This window comes from Drosophila pseudoobscura, chromosome X, assembly GCF_009870125.1.
Source record: "Drosophila pseudoobscura strain MV-25-SWS-2005 chromosome X, UCI_Dpse_MV25, whole genome shotgun sequence".
NCBI lineage: Eukaryota > Metazoa > Arthropoda > Insecta > Diptera > Drosophilidae > Drosophila > Drosophila pseudoobscura.
This window is the reverse complement of record NC_046683.1, coordinates 12258938-12278994: the sequence shown is the minus strand read 5'-3', so window position 1 is coordinate 12278994 and position 20057 is coordinate 12258938. Positions and strand designations below refer to the sequence as shown.

Sequence of the window (20057 nt, the reverse complement as noted above, 5' to 3'; positions counted from 1 at the left end):
TCATCGCCGCCCCTCTGCCCCCTGTCTAACGCTCTCTATCATCTGTACCCACTCTGATTGCATTAACTTGATGGCTGCACTGGCTTGTCACTAATTAGTTTTCAATCCTTGCCAGCTCCCTGGACAAAACAACAAAAAAATACTCGTACTAAAACTGCTGTCAGTCATGGCTCTGACTTGATAGTTAATGACATAATGGGGTTACAAGCCAGAGGGCGAGGCAGGGAACATTTTTATGACGCTTAAAGGTATACTCGCACTAATCATTTCTTGAAATCAACGACTTGCAATGTTCTAAGGGCTGACAAATGCACAGAAATCTATTCCCATTCAAAAGAGAAGGCAGTAATTACTACCTCTACACGGCAGGTCCTGCTGGCCCTTCTATGCTACGTGGAAATGCCTTCAATCATCAACGTTTTCGACATCATCCAACACTTTCCTTCTGCTTAAACATTCCTTGTTTGTGTCGGTTGATGGCCAAACCATAATAGACTAAAAGAGCTGCTTCCAGAGCCTAATTTCTGGGCACTTGAACCGTAATCAAGGCACTTCGGAAATGGAGTTTTTCCCCCATCCAATCGAAGCGCTTTTCGCCCACCTGCATAATCTCCGGTGTTGTGGTAACAAACCGTTTTGTGGTAGTGATTGCCTTTGCCAATCTGAATCACTTCGGTTTGTTAGCCGCCTGGTCCTGTCGTCGTCCTGATGTTCATTAATTGACCGCAACAGTTGGCGATTGCAGCCGCACTCCCAGGGCCCAAAAAACGAGCTTGAGTTCTGTGCCATATCCTCTAGTAATTGGTGCACTTCTCTATCTCCGGCTGCTGTTTCTGTGCTCTCTCCTGCTGCTGGTACTTTCTCATCCTCGAGGTCTTCAGACTATTCAAAAAACTGAAGCCGACAGTGAGATACCCGCTACTTGGATTCATTTCTTATATCTTATATATCCGAAAAACACTTTTAAATAATTCGAGATTAGTTGTAATCTCAGTGCTCAAGAGGTTGCCATATTGCCGAATAGATAGAAAGACGTTTATGCTGATCAAGAATACATGTATGTAAGGTCTGCAAGGACTTTCGTCTGCTCCTTACATATGCTAGAGCATGCTAGTTCCTCCTGTAAGTAATCTACGAGTACCGTGTATAAATAGGGGGGGAGGTAGGTCGGAAAATGGTCCATTTGTTGTCATTGGGGCTTGAAACAGCTTCAGCTCTACGGCTCTATACCTGCCCCTCTGCCTCTGCATCCGTCTCCGCCACCGCCATCGCCATTTTTATCGTTCATTGTGTGCCTGTGTATGTGTGTGTGTGTGCGCGCGTGCGAAAACCGGATGTTGGCATATGGCTCCTCGACGCAGTTGTGAGTGAAAAAAAACCATTGGGCATACGCCCCGTGTGCCAGCACATACATAGACACCCATACACAGGCACGGACTGAAGCTGAGGCTCAGTAAGATGCATTTGTGTGGCACTCTTTCTCTCTCTTGCTTTCTCTCTCTGTCTCTGTCTGTCTGTCTGTCGGTGTGTGTGTGTGCTTAACTAATATGCAACGAACGTCGCTCTGACACGTTGCAATTGTCGCCTGTTGTTGTTTCCCCCGTTTTTGCCGGCGTTGTTCCTCATTGTTCCTTACATTTGTATGGTGATTTTCACTCCCGGTTTTGTTTTTGCTTTTGCTTTTGATTTTTTTTCTTTACTTTTTGCTTTTTCCGTACTGCTCGCTCCTCGTGGGTTTTGTTTTGTCTTGAGCGGGGAGCTGAAGCAATAAATGTTTGCTGTGGCCAAATATGGGGCCTGGCATTGTGTGGAGTGGAGTGAAGTGAAGCGAATGGGGAAAAGGGTTTACGTATTCAACAGCAGAGGACAATGTAGTACTCCGGTGTTCGGACAGGGTGAAAACGGCGGCATCGAAGTGGATCATACCCTTGGAAAGGGAGGACATAGACAAAGGGTCAACGGGTAATGGATAGGTTTAGATTGGCCTTCTCTTAGATTTTTCTTGGAGTTTTTTCTTTATGGAGTTTAACGCTTTCAATAAGGATTATATATATAAGAGCTAGAAAGGACATTGATGGTATATTTCCCTCACGAAAGAGCGGGGGCTGGGCAACAAATACAGTTAACAGTTTACTGTTAACAATTCATTTCTTTAAATTGTAACATAGCCATTCATAGCCATTCATAGCCATTCATGGTATGCCTCTAGGTACATGTGTATCATTCATGGCTCTATTTATTGTCATTCATCTCTGAATTTCGTTCTCTTGGGAATCCATTGAGTTCAACGACAATTTCTATTAAATTCCATTCGATTTTTAGCGAAAATTCATTCATATCTGCATCTGTATTTGGACTTCGTTCCATAAAGAGTTACAAATATCATTCTCTTTCAAACGTAGTCCCATCTTTCATTCATCTTTTATGCCTCGCATTCCTTCCGTAGACATTGGATATCTCTGTGCCAAATTGTTAACATCCAAAGTAGCAAAGTGGTTGTCGCGATCTCGTTTGACTCCTGCACTCCTTCTCGTCTTACTCCCTTCGTTCTATTCTTTATGTCTTTGCCATATCCTCGGCATCTCTTTCCAGCCTGAACCCCAACTGATTGGGGATTTGGAAGCATAAATCAACTTATCCCAGAGATTTGTGCTATCTTAACCCCAATCTTACAACACTGCCGCACACGGATGCAATTTCAGGATGACCTCGGCCAAATCCGGCTTAAATATAGCCCACAGATATATCCTCGGACATACAAACATGGCGGCATTTCGGATCGTTTAGGTATTCAACCCGTTTGCGAGGATATAAAACTTGCTTAATTTCCATAAACCAGCAACTGTTACGAGGCACAGACATGTGGCACAGAGAAAAAGGGCGGGGGAGGCCTGCACCTGCAGCGAATGTATCTGTATCTGTGAGAGTCCTGTATGATTGTGTGTGCGTGTGTGTGTGTGTGCGACAGGTAAGTGAATTTATGTTGCACACGCTATGCGAAACATGCCACTGCATTTGCCTATAAAAACGTGGCCAGCAATAAGAGGACCAGAAGAGCACAGCACAGCACAGGACTGCGCAGCCCTCCCTGGCCCAAGGCTGGCGGCAACATCCTGAAACATCCTGGCAGCAATGTCGCCCCAAACGGTCGCACAGAAATGAAACGCAAACTTTCACAGCCCCGAAAGCGGGGCAGAAATATTATTTATTTGCTGCCGGTCGAGTCCTGCCTCCTGCCTCCTACCTCCGCCACACCTGTGAGGGGTTCGGTGAGGGGCATGTGACCGGCCGCCCCCCCGCATCCACCCTTTGTGCGGCTCACTTTACCCTTCTTTATCCCCATTTCAACTGCACTTTGGCCATTTGGATTGCCATTTCGTTTGCCCCTTTCTCTGTCTGTCTCTCTCGCTGCGTGCAACGCATATAAATCGTTCAGGGGTACAGGGACCATGGCATTGCACCGCACCGCACCGCACCCCACCCGCTCCTCAGCCATTTGCCACACAATGGCAGAGGCAACCGAAATGGGAATAAAAGTCTATGCGACTTTGCAACTCGTGAAATTAGATTGAAATTGCAAACTACTCGCAGGCCCCCTCCGGCCAACGAAGAAATCCTTTAATGGGGCCCATGCCCTGAACATGCCCACATACATCATTTGTGTGCATGCCGAGAATCGAAATTGTGGGGTCGAATGTTGGCTTGCAACATTGCAACAATTGTTTGGCTCAAAAATTGCCATCAGTTGCAGGTCTTTAAGCGACGATTTGCCATACTATTCCAGAGCTCTAGAAAGTGCTCGAAAAAGTGAATCGAATTGTATTGGAAATTACAAAATTACTCCAAATCCAATTCCACATCTTTAAGATCAAGAGACCATGCACTGCATCAAATAGGGATTGAAAATGCGGAGCCGCGTCAATCTGTGAGGCAACCCACTTTCCCAGAGCCACATCGATCTGGGCACCATCCTGCTGCCAACAACCCCACAACGTCCAGCAAGAGATCTACATTAGATCCCAGCAGAAACAGGCAACCGAATCGATTCGGTGGGATTCAGCTTTCTATTTCCATGGATTCGCTCATCCAAAACGGACTGCATATGCTTTACTGTGTCAGATTCGAAAATTTCGGTTTTTTCTTCTCGCTCACTCTCTACTTGATTTTCTGGTAGAGAGAATGAGCAAACCCTCTGCGTACACATGACATATTCGTGGTAGATTCTAAATTTTATTCGCTACGTATAGTATAGCAATGGAAAATTCAATCAGTTCGAGCTGAGAGTCCAGAGCCTGAGAGGCGTCCCTCCTTCCGAGCTATGAACTAAAATTAGATAGCACGACCTACAGTACAGGACACATGCTAGTCCATCGCAGTCATGCGTGCTTGTATATTATACTCTTACGAGTATCCATATTTTATACATCAATCTGTGACCCAAGCGAGTCATTGATTTTCTTTGGGCTCGCAATTGACTCGGTCTTCGAAGCAATTTGCTTTTGTCCTTCGTGTCAGTGCGCCTCGTTCTGCTTCTGCTTTCATTTCATCCTTCTCTTCATGTTCAAATTACTTTTTATTTTACAATATTCACTGCCATATTCCCCTGCCTACTTTCCATGCCCGAGTGATATGTACATGTACATGGGCATGGGCTTTGTTTTTGCCTATGCGCTCAAGGATATCAAATTTTTAACCACGCGTCACACATGACAGCACAGCCCACAGTACACAGGACACGACTGACAGAGGCTGAGCTACTTTTGGTGGTGGTGGTGGTGGTGGAGAAGGCACTGGGGAGACTCGAGTCTGGGAGTCCGAGTTCTTGCGGTGTGACTCACACAACTTGAAAATGAAACCGAATTTCTCGTCGACACTGTGGCACCTACCACCACCTGCCACCACCTGCCATCGCCTGCCGCCACCTGACAGGATGTGCCCGGTGACCGTCGGGTCCAGGACCAGCACCAGGACCAGGACCAGGACATGGACATGCACTGACAAGTAACCAACTATGACTAAAATGTCACTCTCACAATCCGTCCGGAGCCACTCGTGGCTTAAGTTTTCGAAGGGTTCTTCACTTTGACAGAGCCTAAAGTTTTGTTGTGCCAGGCATTGGGATGGCTGACTCTTCTTTTAGAAATTGCTCAGCAAAGATTACACATACCTTGATTTGTTATAGGATTATTATATGCACGAGTATTTGGGGCAGCAACTGAGAGTGTTGTGTGACACCTTGGTATGAAGGTTGAAGGATTGCTTTCCTTAGGGAATTGCTTTTCACACTTTATTATTTACTTACATACATAGATAATCGATTGTTAGTTCTTGCCATTCTTCTTCTGCCATTCTCGCATTTTCTGGCGTTTTCCAACTCTTTTTAACCCCCCTCCCCCCCCGAATTTTTGACAACACTTTGGTCGATTTCTTGCCCAGGAGGAATCAACGTAAGAGCTTGAATTAATTGGCGATTCTCATGAAGTGCCTTGGGGTCGTCTTAATCGGTTTCTTGATTCTAATCGGATTTTAGTGTACTTTCATCGCTTTATATCCAATTTGAATCGAGTTCTTGGAGGTTAGGTTCTTCTCTGGAGTTTTGCAAATTGTTGGCCGCATTTTTGGCCACATTTTTTTGCCTGAGCTTTTCCGCCCTTCCCTCCCCCAACGTTCCGTTCCCTGTGGCGCTGTTTTCGTTTACTTCACCCACTGATTCGCTTTTGCCTTTTTCCACAATGCCTGGCTTTGTTTTGCATATGACAAACACATTTCGCTTGGACTCCCCACCGCTGTCGCCCCCTTGTGGACGGGGCTTTGTTTGTTCCCGAGGAGTTGAACCCTTTTTTCGTTTTCGTTTTCCTTGCCCTTTATTTCTTGTTTTTGTTTTTGTTCTTGTTTATTGTGCAACACTGGGCCCAGTGTGGGTCGGCGAGTGCTGGCTTTTTGTTTTCTTAATGTTTAGTTCTCACTTTCACGCAATGTTTTCATTAGAATGCCCCCCAAAAAAAACCACACACAGACACAGCCACACACACAACCACAGAAAGAAGAAGAAAAACTGGCCAGAAAAACATAAACAAAGGAGACAAAACAATAACGACCATACAATGGCAAGGTAGAGCGGAGTACCTTTCTGCTTTCTAAGCAGGCTGAAGTGCTCTGATTGTACGGAGGAGTTGTACTACGGATTTCAAACGGAAAAATATCTATGCACATACACAACTTGTATTCTGTCAGCAAATGCCGTCAGCTTATTCCTCGGACCCCCGAGAACAGTCGAGTGTGGTCTGCTTTTAATTTCAAAAACATGCTTGTGCTGGCACCTCGTTCACGGTCGAATATGGGACCATGTTCAACCGGCTGCCCTGGAGCTTCGGGACCTTACAATGTCTAACAAGCGAACACACAGCATCCGACAGACCCTACGGCAGCACACAGGCTTTTTATAGGTATTTTTTAGCACTTTTTATTATTTAAAGGCTTTACAAATTAATTGGTTTCATAAACAATCACATTGGCTGTTGAGCTTTAGGCTGGTACGTCTTTACAGTGATCCTGTGAAAGATATAGAAGAGATAATTATTAAAGAAGTGGCAGCTTAGAGCAAGCCTTACCGCTGGAGTATTGGTGTATTGAGTAGATTGAGATCGATTTCAGGTTAAGTGTGAAGTTAAATGTAGTCTTGTAGATGTAGATGCAAGCACAGATCGAACAGATGGTCATCGCTCTAGTCATTAGACACGTTTGGGGCCATCGGGGCCGCATCGGAGGAATCGTCGCCGTCCTTTTTTGTATCTTCTGTACCTTCTGTATCTTTGGCAGGACCCTCGGCCTGCCAGAGACGATGGGTTTCCTCGATACGATCAAAGCAAGCTAGGCAGATCACTTTGGGGCGAATATCATCCGGTGAAATGTCCAGGTCCAAATGGAATTGGATTTTCTCAACCAGTTGCAGTGCGGCGGCTCTATCGCTGTACAAGTGGATCACGGTGCTGTGAGCCTGAACGCACAGGCGGCAGATGTAGCCCACGATTTTTGCATTTGCAATGCTTCCCATTGTGCCGAGCTAAGACCTGAGTCCAATTTATCGTAGTCTCCACTTAAAGCTGTCCTGCGCAGACGGATTTCGATGCTCCCTGAAAAGTTTTTCTTTTCTCACGCTTTTTTTTCTGTCGTAGCGCTGCCAATCTCTTCAAATACGCAATCGCTGCGCAATCGGACTGCCAACCTAGTTGAAGAATCGGCGTAAGAAAATGCAGAAATACCAAAATCACACTTTTATACACACAACTATCGGCTTAATAGCAGTGCCTCGCGGTGGCCAATATCACTACCGATATCCGAATAAGCGGAAATTGCGTAATTTAGCAGACGCGCGCTATTGCGTAATGAGAACAGCTGATTTTTGTATTTACTGACGACGATAGCAACAAAATTATGGCGAACGACAGAAAAATAGACGACAGAGACTTGACGATAGTATGAAATGATTATTTTTAAAAATTTCTTTGTAGAGCTGGTGACAGCTATTCCTTACACGATGAAAACCCTCGATTTTCTCTTTCCCTATTTATCCAGCAGTGACTCTATGGCTACTAGGGTTCACAAAAATTGAACGATACATTTAGTTTAACGCACTTGTTTTGGGCGCATGTTTAGGCATAATTTTTAGGCGCAAAATTTGAATTTTATATTTTCTTATTCGTGGTGAAAGTTGCACCGATAGGCCGTTCAAGAAGAACTTACCCTAGTGTAAACGAAGTTAGCTTGGTGACGATGTTTCACCGATAACTTTGCAGATGAGTAATCGATGGCTGTAGCGGCACATCGAATCAATGCTGGAGCCAACATATCACATATACAAGGAAAACCTTCTCCCAGATCTATAAAATAGGCCTGTCCCGAAGAGATAGCAGTAGCTACATGCGATCGGTGGGATTCTAAGTGGAAGAGGAGTACATATGCGGAACAGAGTAGTATTTTGCGGTAGGAGATTGGTCGCTAAAGGGTTTCCAGATGCAGAAGGGGAGAACGCGTAAAGTTGGTTGTGTTTCGGTTGGAATGGGTTTTTCGGGGGGCGTGCGAAGGAGGGGGCGGCAGAGGTGAGTTTTGGGTTGACTTTGGGTCCGCTGATGTTTTCATTTCGTTGCCTGTGGAACAACACCGGTGTGGGCGAACTTTTTATGGGTGGATGGAGCACATGCTGAATCGGGCAGGAGCCAAGGCGGAATCCTTTTGGACCAGCCTGGCATCCACTTCGACATCCCTCTTGGCAGGAAACCCTCTCCCCGACTGCCATTCAACATCTGTCTTTGGCGGCTCTTTTGTTTATTCTACTTTGGCACATTTTGGAAACAATAAAGCAAAACTTTGAGCTCTTTGTGTCCTGCCGCTGCTCATCCCGAGCCGCATCCTTTGACGCCACCTTCTGTCCTGCCCTGTCCTGTTCTGTTCTGTTCTGTTCTGCCCTTTTCTTGGGTGTCCTGTCTCCTGGCAATATCTCTATCGGAGCAGTATTGACGCGTCGCTGCCAGTGCCGACTGCGCTGCAAGCTGGCCATAAAAAGGGAATTACGGCAAAAAGATCCGAAAACAAAAGGCAAAGTTGCCTCCAAAGTCCCACCCATCCACCCATCCACACAGCACTCTGTCCCTTCATTTATGAAAGGCACAAAAAGAGAGAGAGAGAGAGAGAGAGGGCAGAGAGCCATCTCCCTTCTCCCAACTTTTCTGATATTTATGCGACTTATTTTTTTGTTTTCAGCAATTTTCGTTTATCGATTTTTCTTTCGGGTTAACTTTGGGGGAGTGAAAAGAGGTGCAAAGCGGTGTGGATATTGGGGATGGGGTTCACATTTTGAGTCAAGGGTTGGGCCTATCCCCCATTCTCACGGAATGAGTTTTGGCTAAAGATTCCAAAGATTTTTCACAGATTTTTTTAAAATACCAGAGTGGAAATTTACCCTTTTTGTGTGTAGGAAAACGAAATATTACTTCCAGACCCAGGAAAATTGCTGAAAAACTTGATATATGTACATCTTTAAGGGGGGATCTTAAATTGTAAGAAATAGGCACCACCTGTGAGGCCTGTAACCAGACTCCATACTCGTCTGTTTCATGTCCTCTGCTCCATTTAGCTGAAATTGGTCTCCTTCGAGCGTTCCCTTGCAGCCACAGCCACAGCTACAGCCTCAGCCACAGCCTGTGTCTTGGCTCTGACTTTGTGGCTTTTAAATTGCTTATTTGGCTTAGTCGTCATCCTTGTCGTAGTAGTCGTAGTGCTCGTCAGCGCCATATCCAGCTTGATGGGGCAACCGCAACGTGCCGAGCGGTTTAATAACCCTGGCAACGTCGGGTTTCACTCTCGGCTTAACCGGCGGGTGCCCCAGCCACTGCCACTGCCACAGCCGCAGCCACAGCGACAGCCACAGCCAGGTGGAGATGGAAATGGTTGCTCTAGGAAGTAGAATGCAGGAGTACACCCAGCGAGAAGTGATCACTGTGGTGCGTAACTAAGGATAGAGCCACGCTAATAAACAAGGCAACGTACTCCTGCAAAGTTACTCCAGAACTTTGTCCTCTTTCCAGCTGATTAATAATATTACACCTGTGCTTAAACTGTAAAAGATACACTTGGGGAGGGGGGAGGTGAGCCTTTATCAATCTGCACTCACGCGAACGCCGACGATAGGTCCCCGAGATACTTAAGAACTTCCTGATGCAAGCATTGCCCTCCTCCTTGAAGGCCTCTCCCAGGTGCAAGGCTGCCAAAAGGCTTAACCGCTTGGAAATTCTTTAACAAGTGCATTTTGCGAATTCCGCAAAAATGTCGAATGCCGGCAATCAAAAGGCATCTCGAATCAGAAATCGAAAATCAAAAAATCAAAAATCGGAAAACAGAAATCAAAAGTCTCCATGGGCAGGGCCAGAATCTGTTTGGTTGCCTGTCGTGTGTGTTGGTGGCTCGGCAATAAATCATTCAGTGGATTGCATTCCCACACGGAGTGCCATTACATGATTGATACGCTTAAACTCGTATAGATGCCGATTCGAATGCTGAATACTGCTTCCGAATCTGTATCCGTATCTGTATCTGTATCTGTGTCAGGGGAGGGGGAGGGGGAGGTGCAGCAGCGGCACCACTGGTTTGAAATTTAATTGCTTTGTCAGGACAACATTTCTGGCATACTCGCATTCGTATTCGTATTCGTTTTCGTATTCGTATTTTTTGGGGCAATTTGTGACAGCTGCAAGTGGACAAATATTGAAAGGTGGCAAATTCGATTGAGTCCGCTCCCAGTGCACAGTGCACAGTGCAGCAGTGCCCTTCGATGTGTGCCTAATTGCTCAAGTGGCCGGGCTCGGGGCAAATGAATGATGCATTTGCCCTGACAAAAAAGACCAAAAAAGAAACCAGACACTGGCCGCCACTTCGATTATACCGACTATGTGATACCTGCCCCTTGATACGGCAGGCACCACGGCCACATTAAGGCTACCTCTTTTCCCATCTACATGTAGGAGGACTATGCCCTGGTAGTCGACGAAAAACAGGGTATAAAAACGAAAATTGGAAATAATATTGCAGTCCGAGAGACCGATGTGGCCGTGGGACATGCTCGCTCGTCAAATGCGCAAAATGCAAACAGCATTTCCTCAACGCCCCAGATCCTGATGCAGCTCCGCCCAGCCGGTCCTTCGGTCCCTCTGTCCCTCTGCGGACGCGTCATTTGGGTCAGTGGAAAGGAGGAGTGACCGGGCAGCGGGAAGCGGGTAGCGGGTAGCGGGCAGAGACCAGCCAATTCCCAACAGTTTTGCGGGTAGGGTCAATATTTTCAGCTTTTCATTTTTCGCTATGGAAATTGAGGAGGAAATTTTGGCATCGGTAACGAGGAAAATGGTGAAATGAAAAATGTAATACGATTTAATTGATTTATTCCTGAAGCTGTTATAAGCGTACGATTTCGTGTACGTTCACAACAGTATTCGATCTGAAATTTTCGGATGTATGCTTAGGGAGATACCCCCTACCCTCCTCCTTAGCAAGCGCTCAGCATGCGTATACTTGATGGTCGGCCCATCAGGCGTATACGCGATGGATTGTGTTTGGATTTTGGCTCGGCAAACAGGCAATCCTCTGGCTATCTCTCCCGCTTTATCGCTCTCCATTGCTCGCTGAAAGCATTTTTACTCGCTGCTTGTTTGTTTGTTTCCGTGTGTGTGTGTGTGTGTTTGTATGTGCGCGTGTGTGCTGCCGATTGTGTGTATCTGTGAGAATGTTCTGTGCTTAATTTTGGGAAATGTTTGCCCGGTTTTCGAACTCTCAACATTTGCCTAATTTCAGCACTCTGCACACGCATTCAGCAGCCCAGCAATCCACTTACGAGCCCCACCGCCACTCCAATCCGGCCCCAATTCCACCCCAATCCAACACCAACGCCAGCTCCAGGTCTGGCCTGAAGTGTATTCACTTTTCTGCCAGCTCTCCCTCAGAACTTGATGAGATGTTTATTATGTATATTGTTTTCTGCGGCTGAATCGGATGGAGATGCGATGGTGATGGGTATAGGGATGGGAATGGGAATGGTAATGGGGGGAGGACCTTTCCAAGCCAGTTTATATGTAAATTTTCGATTAAACAGGTGAGAGAGGAGAAGAGTGTGCATTGGAGTTGCCGGAGGCTGAAGGTCGGGATCGGGGTCGGGGTCAGCCTTAATTTGAATAAGTTATCTTTCCCGTCGAACAGTTATCAATTATTTGAGAGAGGAAAAGGTAGAGCTGGCACTATTCATAAATGAATTTGAAAAGCTTTTGTGAGGAGGAGTTCTTTTATCTCCGGAATAATGCGAAATGCCTCCAAAAGAAAACACTTCTGAGAAAGGAGGAGCTGAAAGGTCCTTAGATGGCATACTAAATCGTTATGCTTGAAATGCTGACGCTGATGCCCATTGAAGTGATCTTGACCATCTAATGGAAAGCGCTCACACTCTCTGCTAACTATCACTGGGGGGATTGACTCTACTTTGTTCACCGTCGAAGTTAATTCATGCTCTCAGCCCCGTCCAGTCGTCCACTCGGTCGCTGACTGCCTCTCCGTGGCCATCCTTCGTTCCGCATAATGCGCTTCCAGTTTAAATAGCTTCATTTGTGTCAAGCGTCTGCTGCGAACAGGGAATATCATAGAGGACAAGGAGCAGGACAGGGCAGGACAGCGCCTGAGAAGTGTAAATTTAATTTCATTTCATATAAATTTCAATCCCGAATAGAGCAAAAAAAAGACGCACCGCCAGGACGAACCTGAGAATCCTGAGCCGCGGAACTGCTGGGACCTGACCCGTGCAGCGGATGCCCACTCCCAGGCCCCCACTCTCTCCCCTACTTGGGGTTCCAGTTGATGTTTTTCCTGCTGCTGCTGCTGTTGTTGTTGTTGAGAAAGATGATGATGATGCCGCCGCTGATGTGGTTGTAGATGTGACTGCGAATGCGGACGCGGACGCCGTGGAGTTGGCCAGAAAGGACGACGCAAATTTATTTAACCTGCGGGCGCAGAGCGCATATTTGAATTTATTTGCATGGCCCACGCGCGCGGCTTGGAAGTGGGTCTTGGAGGTGGCTCTGGGAGTGGCAGTGAGAGTGGTAGTCGGTGTCCTAGCCGCTTTGGCACTGAAGTAATGCCAAAAAGTGCGCAAGCAAAAAACGCAAATTGTGACGACGACGATGGAGGACGAAAGGAAAAACTTTTGCACAAAGTTGTTGCAAGTTGTTTGTATGCGCACTCCCCCCAGTCCCCCACTCCCCCAGTCCCCCACTCCCCCCCGTCCACCGAATGCCCGTATCCCCGGATCCCCTATAGTCACTCCCACACAATTTCGCCGCACAAAATGAGCCGCGCGCCCGTTTGACACATGCAACGCCACCTGGCGGCCGTCGCCATGAATTTGAATGTATATCCCTCCGCCCACCACTCACCTCCGCCTTTTCCAGCAGCAAAAAGGCAGAGAGAGGCCTCGCGAAGGCGAAGGTGAAGGTGAAGGCGGGGCCCTGGCTGCGGGGTAGAGTCAGGGACAGGCGAAAAACCAGAGAAGACAGAGCAGAACACTCCAACCGGATGGATGAGGAGGGATAACACACAAGGGATGGGGGGCGAAGTGGGTGAGAGCTGGTAACTGTAAACTTTGCCCTCGGCCCCGAACGGGAATGTGGGCTGTGGGGTGGAGATCGGGCGTATACGTAATGTCATTTTGGTGTAGCATACTTTTATGCGACATTTAAATTCATTATACCCTGCAGAAACCGCGACAAAGTCCTGCAGCATAATTCCCCCAAGTAGTATGGGACCAAAGCGTGGATGTAGGCTGTGGCCCAAGGCCCATATAGGGAACAATATGGATCGATGAGATCAGTTTCCTAGCAATCAATGCTACCCAAACCAATGCGAGCACGTTCCTCCTAGTGGGTCTGTATTCCACCGGCATATTTACTCTTTAAATACATCGCAGGTCGGTCCCAGAAATTACCAAATAGAGAATCATCTTTTAAGACATTGCCCCGTTCCGCCGTATGTAAAGCCAGCGAAAACATTGGAAAGGCAAAGAGCTTCATCGTCTGCGGGTCTGTGAGTCTCGTGAAACGGCTGTCCGGCTCTCCTTTCGCTCCTCGCTCCTCGCTCCTCGCTCTTCGCTCCATCCTGCCATTTTCGCTTGAGGGGCATTTCACTCTTCCGGCGCTCGAGTTCACTTGAAACTTTCTGCATAGCATAATTTTGCGAGGCATTTAAATTCATTTTAGCAAAAGAGAGCCTTGGAACAAAAACAGCAAAAAAAAAAAGAATACTTATGCCAAATTAGTTGGGGGCCCTGGAGATGGACAGCAGCGGGACAGGCCAGGGACAGCGGCCCTACCTGCGAGTGGGGGAGGCTGGGGGAAAGGCTATCTCTATCTCTATATCTATATCTATCTCAAGCCAGATACTGGCTTAATTAGCTCCGCTGATTCGTTGTGTGTATGGGGGGGTGTGGCCATGGGGCAGAGCCGTGTGCGAATGTCTTCATTAGAATGCAACTGTTTGTCGGCCTCTTCAGGGCCTCAGCCGTATCCTGGCAGCCTCCAAACGGGTGCAACTCCTTGCCTTCTCATCCCCCTCTCCTGCTGTTTGCCGCTTTCAGCCAGCTCCTGCTCCTGCTCCTGCTTCTCCATTCCTAAGGATCCTAAGCATCATCTTCGGCTGTGTCTGTGTGTCTGTGACCCATTTCTCTGCCATCTGCCAGCTGCCAGCTGCCGGCTCATTAATGAGTTTTTGTTGCTGGCCAACTTTTGCCTTTGCCTCACTCGTACTTTGAGCTCTGCCCGGCTTTGATTTCTTCTTCTTCTTTGTCCTCACAATTAGCTAAGCTCTGTCTCGCTCTCGGTTGCTTAGCCAGAGTCTACAACATGACAACAAGCTCAGACTCGTCTTTCTCTGCATCTTGTTGCCTGTTTTTCTCTTGCCTTTTCCTCTGCGCTTCTCTGATTACATGAGCTTCTCTTCAGAGTCCCTAGACTGCACCTCATGGCCCCATCTTCATCTCCATCTCCATCTCCAGCTGCTGACGTGTTCGCGCATAAATCAGAACAGCAGCAGCAACAGCAGATGCACTGGCAGTGGCAGTAACGGTAACCTGATGCAGTAATCCACTGCAGTCAGCCGGCGCAGGGCTGCATAAATAGGCAACCGCTGGCATGCTTAATGAATGCCTAACGGCCCAAGAGTCTCATTGACTGACTGACTGACTGACTGGCTTTATGGCAAACACAAGTGGGACAGGTAATCTCCACATTTCGACTATGGGATACCCAACTTGCAGTCCCTTGAATCGAGAAGTCTAGAGCTCAGGACATCCATGTGTCACTAACATGGCCAGCAGCCCAATGAGTACAGGGTACAAACATAAGCGAGTATGTGTCATAAGCGACATAAGAAGCTGTCTTGGAGCACGGCCTGAATGCGGATTGGAATGGATTTAGATTGATTGAAATCAAGGTAGATTGGCGGAATGACGGCTCTGCTCGGCTCGGCTCTGCTCGGATCTACTGACTAGCAGATGGCCAATTAAGTGCTAACGAGAAGGGCATTCAGGGGCTGGCTTAATAATTAATGGGATTGCCCGTCTCGATGTCAGTCGATGGTCTTATTGCAATTTTTTTATTCGCCAGCCATTAACTGCGATTCATTTCGGTTAGGCTGAAATTAATCCAGTTTTTAAATGTGCTTTTAATTTGAATTCCCACTTGTCCTGCATTATTCCCGAGTAGACCAAGTGAATTCAGAGCTCGGAAGAGCGGAAGAGAACAATTTTGCACTGGACCCAAATGTTGCAGCTATACCTAAAACATACTCATAAATTGGGGGAAAAATACCAAAAACTAAACAGCATCTTCTTCTATGAAATGAGTTTTCCATATCTGAATTTAATTGGTTTCTACTCAGTATTTATATTTTTTTTCATATATTTTGTATTTAATTCTTTTTTGGTTTTAGAATTCTGCAGTCATTGGCTTGTGTGTTTTCTATGGCCCTGATATTTTTGCTTGTTTTGTGCTAGTTTTAGATGAATTTTTCGAAAAGTTCCAGTCTCTCTCTGGCGTGGGGCGTGGGGCGTGTGGGGGTGTGGCGTGCCTCAAAGCACAAAACCCTCGCCTACACGTCAGCGCATACAGAGTTGTCAACAAGCATTGACATTAATTAAAGCCCAGCGTTGCATGCGACAGAAACTTGCAACAGTCCCTGCCTCTTCTCTAACTAACCCAGAGCTCCGTGCTCCGTGCTCCGTGCTCCGTGCTCTCTGCTCTCTGCTCATTTGCTCATGTGTGTGGCCCTGCGGCGGCTTCAGTTAACCATTAGACTTTAATTACTATGCTAAAATCCACGCTTGTCTGCCGCACCACAAAGCGCCAACAACGACGCAACGACAGCGGCAAAAGCAGCAGCGACAGAAACAAAAAAAAAATTCCCCCGCATAAAAGAAGAGTCCCAGCCTCAGGCGACGACCCATCGTATACCCTGGCTAAGCCATAGAACACCTCCAACAAATAGGCTCCACTCTGAGACTACGAAGAGTCATCTGAGTCATCTATGATCATAAAAAACCATCAAGAAACAGATTAAACTATGGCCATTACTCCACTGAAAGGTGGATATGTATACCCTCGATAAGGGTATCAGAATTAGTAGTTGCATGCCCCTAGTGGCATTCGAGTCTGTGTGCGTGAGTGCTGCTGCCTCATGCATGTTGCCCACGAAAGTATGCTTTAAAATTGCATTTCGCATTTTGTCATTCTAGCCCCCAGCCCCTAACCGCCGCCCTCGCCAGACAAGTGGCACGAATCATTGTACAGCCTTGGCTGGGCTCCTCGTGCGATTGTGCAGGACATTATTCTTCAACAGATCATGTCGTTAAAGTGCTGCATCAAAGTATTAGTATTGCTGGATGGCGCCACAGCCATGTGGCACATGTGGCATTCCTTGGCGTACGTTTTGCCAGCGGCAGAGGGAATTTTTTTATTGCTTTTTACCCTGTTCATCGGCTACTTTAACACTCAGTCTATCGGTAACTTTTCGCTTGGCATGTTCTTCCACTTTCCACTGCGTTGTCTTTCTTCAGAGCATTCTCCATGTTTGCCCTTTTTCCACCGCCATTTTCATTTGATTTTTCCATTTCCGCCTCGCCCATTCCCACAATCTCTTTCTATACCTGTCTATCCCTTGCTTCCTGTTTCATTGCAACTCTTTCGCTCTTGATTATCATAATTAAACAATTTAGTTTCAAGTGTTGGCCTCCCATTTGTTGCACTTTGCACTGTTTCCCCCGAGTGGCAGCCACATTAACAGCAACAGCAGCAGTCAAATGCATTGTTCGTGTATGTTGCAAGTTGTTGTTGCTGCCACTATTGTTGCTGTTGTTGTTGTTGTTGTTGTTTCCTGTTCTTTGTTGCAGCGGTTCTTAAATGTAAATTACGCGCTTTGTTGACTTTGCCTCTGAAAAACGGGGGGAGCTGCAGTGGCAGTACCAGCAGGCGGTTGCCATTGGCGGCTGGGATGGGGCATGAGGTAAGCAGTGTACACATTATAGCTGCCACTGGCACTGCCTCCCCTTCCAAGGGGCCTGTAATTGCGGCCAGCTTTGAGCGGGGAATTTCTTTGGCTCCATCTCCAGCTCTCGCTTCTGCTGCTGCTGCTGCTGCTTTCTCCTCTGCTTTCAGAGCCCGGGTGCGTGTTTGCGAGATTGCTGTCAAAATGTTGCAGGCTTAAGCCCCCCTCCTTGTCTGTTTCTGTAGCCCCCCTCCCCCCCCCTTGCCGCTGCTTCGCCCCTTTACCATTTTGATTGTCAGTCAGTTTTGGACAACGTCTCTGTTTGTCTGGCAAGTGAAATTTTTGTTTGACGTTGCTCGATTATGCATGGAAAGTGGGCAAATGTGTATATCTGTATCTGTATCTGTATGCGGGCTCTCTACCATTGTATATGTGCGTGTGTATGTGCATGTGCGTGTTTATATCGGTGTGCGTGTGGCTGTGACCTTGCTGGGGCCGTTCCTCCCTCTGCCCCTCTCCCTGTCCCATGGTTAGTTTTATACGATTGATTTTTGGTTGTTCGGGTTGCCACGTGCAAGACAACGCCAAATATAATGTGTATGCGTGTGTGTGTGTGTGTGTGTGGTAGTTACCCCGTCCCACTGCGTATACGTAATAAACGAGGGTACGTGTGTGTGCCACACGCCGCGTATACGTAATTTTCGTTTGGGAATAGTTATGTAAATCTGAAGAACAGATTTGGTATACTTAAGTAATTCCTGCAGGCAGAGTTTGAGGCTCTCCCTCTCTCTCCCTCTAGTTCCAGATACTTTTGCGGATATGCTCCACGCAAAGACTTGCCTATCTTCACTTCAATGGATACTACCAGAGCTCGTTAGCAGAGAGCTCTCGAAGTGGAAGTGGAAATAATTATGGATCGTATTTCAAAGCAGAAAATGGAAAATGAATACAGCTAGAACAACGAATAACGAATAAAGGAGCAGAACACAATAGCAGTTGTATGCCATGCCACGGGAATTTCCCAATTACTCGAATGACCTCCACGTTTCCTCTCCTTGTGGGTGAATAGGGCTTGTAGTTGGTTGCACCTTCCAATTAGATCATTTTCCACTTAGTGAACAAAAATAAATCTGAGCGGCGGGTATCGTATTGTCGGACATTCGACTACTTATTGCCTTTCTTCTGGCCCTTGATTGCCGTTGGAGGGGCTCAATGAGGAACTCTTTCTGGTAACCTCCTGACCTACCGCCCTACCTACCGCCCCACCTACCCTTACTGTTATCATTTGACACGTTCCCGGCCACGACCACCTCTGGACACCACTGCCCCGCGACTATTGCCTAGTTGCCGGCACGTTTGCCCGGACAATTTTCCCAATTCTGCCTTCTGCTCTTTTGCTTTTTAATTTGTTTTAATGAACTTGCATGCTTCGCATTCCATTCAAACGGGGCCCCGTCGGCAAGTGCCGGCAAGCGGCAAGGGGCAAAGAGCAGAGAGGGAAAAAGAGTCTCCTGGATTCAGTTGCAATATGCTCGCTCACTTGTATAATTACAGGCGCCATTGCATGTGCATCTCCAGCTCCTGCTCCTGCTCCTGCTTCACCATCAGCAGTCCCCCTCGTTATCCACCGTCTCTTGTTCCACGCAGGCAGGCGGCATGGCAATGGCATCCTCCTGGCCCGACCCCGAGTCCGGGTCCGGGTCTGTGTCCGGGTCTGGGCCCCTCAGCCTCAGCCAGTGCCTCGGCCTGGGCTTCAAGTGCGTGGCTTTCATTAATTTTAATGAGTTTTAAAAGTTGTTGCCATTTTTTGCCACACTGCACGCGCGGTTCTACCCTTCCCCCCCTCCCGTTCCACCACAAATGGCTCCTCTCTGGCCTCCCGTTTCTTCTCCTGATGCCCAAGCAGAAATTCACTTTTGATACCCTAGACTTTCGAGCAGGAATAGTAAGGCAGCAATCGGTTTACATTTTATTCCCTTCTGACCAGCTTTTTATCAGCTTCTCTGCAATACCTTGGCCCATCCGATAAATGCCTTTAAAGTACGCTCGTACGAGCGTAGAAGATCTCTTCCTGCAGCGACAATCTGCCTTCCTGGTGCTTTGTGATCAGAACTTCAACAGTCTTAGGTCCCTGTGTCGCTGCATCAGCCCCTGAAACTAGATTAGAAGACATTTGCCCTGGAAGCACCGGTTGAAAGGAGGTTTTCCGATAAATCTGCAAGGGTATCAGAAGCTTCGTCTGCTGCCGGTGCGCCCTGCGTAGGGTTTTCCTTTTTCCTTTTTGCTTTCTGTTTTTCATTTTCCATTTGCCATTTTATTTCATTTCATTTATTTGATTCACTCTACTGTTTTTTGTTTTGCTGTTTCGTTGTTTTGTTGTTGTTTGCTGTAAGTTTTTTGTGTGCTGCTGTGTGCTCTGTGTTCTGGGCTCTGTGTTCTGGGCTCTGTGTACTGTGCTCGCTTTTTGCCGCCCATCGTGTACGATGCTGGTAGTTTCTTTGCACTTGTTGGCATTTATTCCAGCACGAGCAACAACGGTGACAGCGTCAGGGCTTTATCTATTGAGAGCACACTCACACAGACACACATACAGATACGAAAATATAAATGCAGACAATGACATTTATTTCCATTTGCAGCTGCAATAGAGCTGCACAAAGAGAGGGTGAGGAGCAGTGCACAGGAGAGACACACAGGGACAGCACAGGAACAGCACAGGGACATTGCGTATACGCCACATTGCCATCGCCTCCTGCTGTGTGTGTAGTTTACGCTTAAATAACTCACAGCTGTGCATAATTCAGTTTGAAGTTGTCCAGAGGATCCCCCCACCCCAGACCAGCCCCTAGAGTCCCTCCTCTGGCTCTCCCTGAGGCACGAGTTTTGGTGTAAAGTTTGCATTGAAATCAGAAAGGAACAAAAACCCCAAGCCAGAGCATTTCAGAGCCAAAAGTATGGCTTCCATTAAGCGGAGCGAACGAGCCCCACAGCGG

General features: G+C 47.2%; 1 protein-coding gene and 1 long non-coding RNA gene across 18 annotated transcripts in view; one reads left to right on the top strand and one right to left on the bottom strand.

Moving 5' to 3' along the window:
• Nucleotides 1–20057, top strand: part of X11Lbeta — an 86487-nt gene that overhangs the window by 6976 nt on the left and 59454 nt on the right. The window lies entirely within an intron of this gene.
• LOC117184503 (uncharacterized) lies at nt 6444–7549 on the bottom strand. 2 transcript variants are annotated; one of them, XR_004469902.1, is made up of 3 exons: nt 7535–7549; nt 6612–7225; nt 6444–6552 (listed from the first exon to the last, which is right to left on the bottom strand). It is a non-coding gene; the product is annotated as an uncharacterized lncRNA (long non-coding RNA). The 2 variants fall into 2 exon arrangements; XR_004469901.1 differs by lacking the exon at nt 7535–7549 and adding an exon at nt 7286–7508.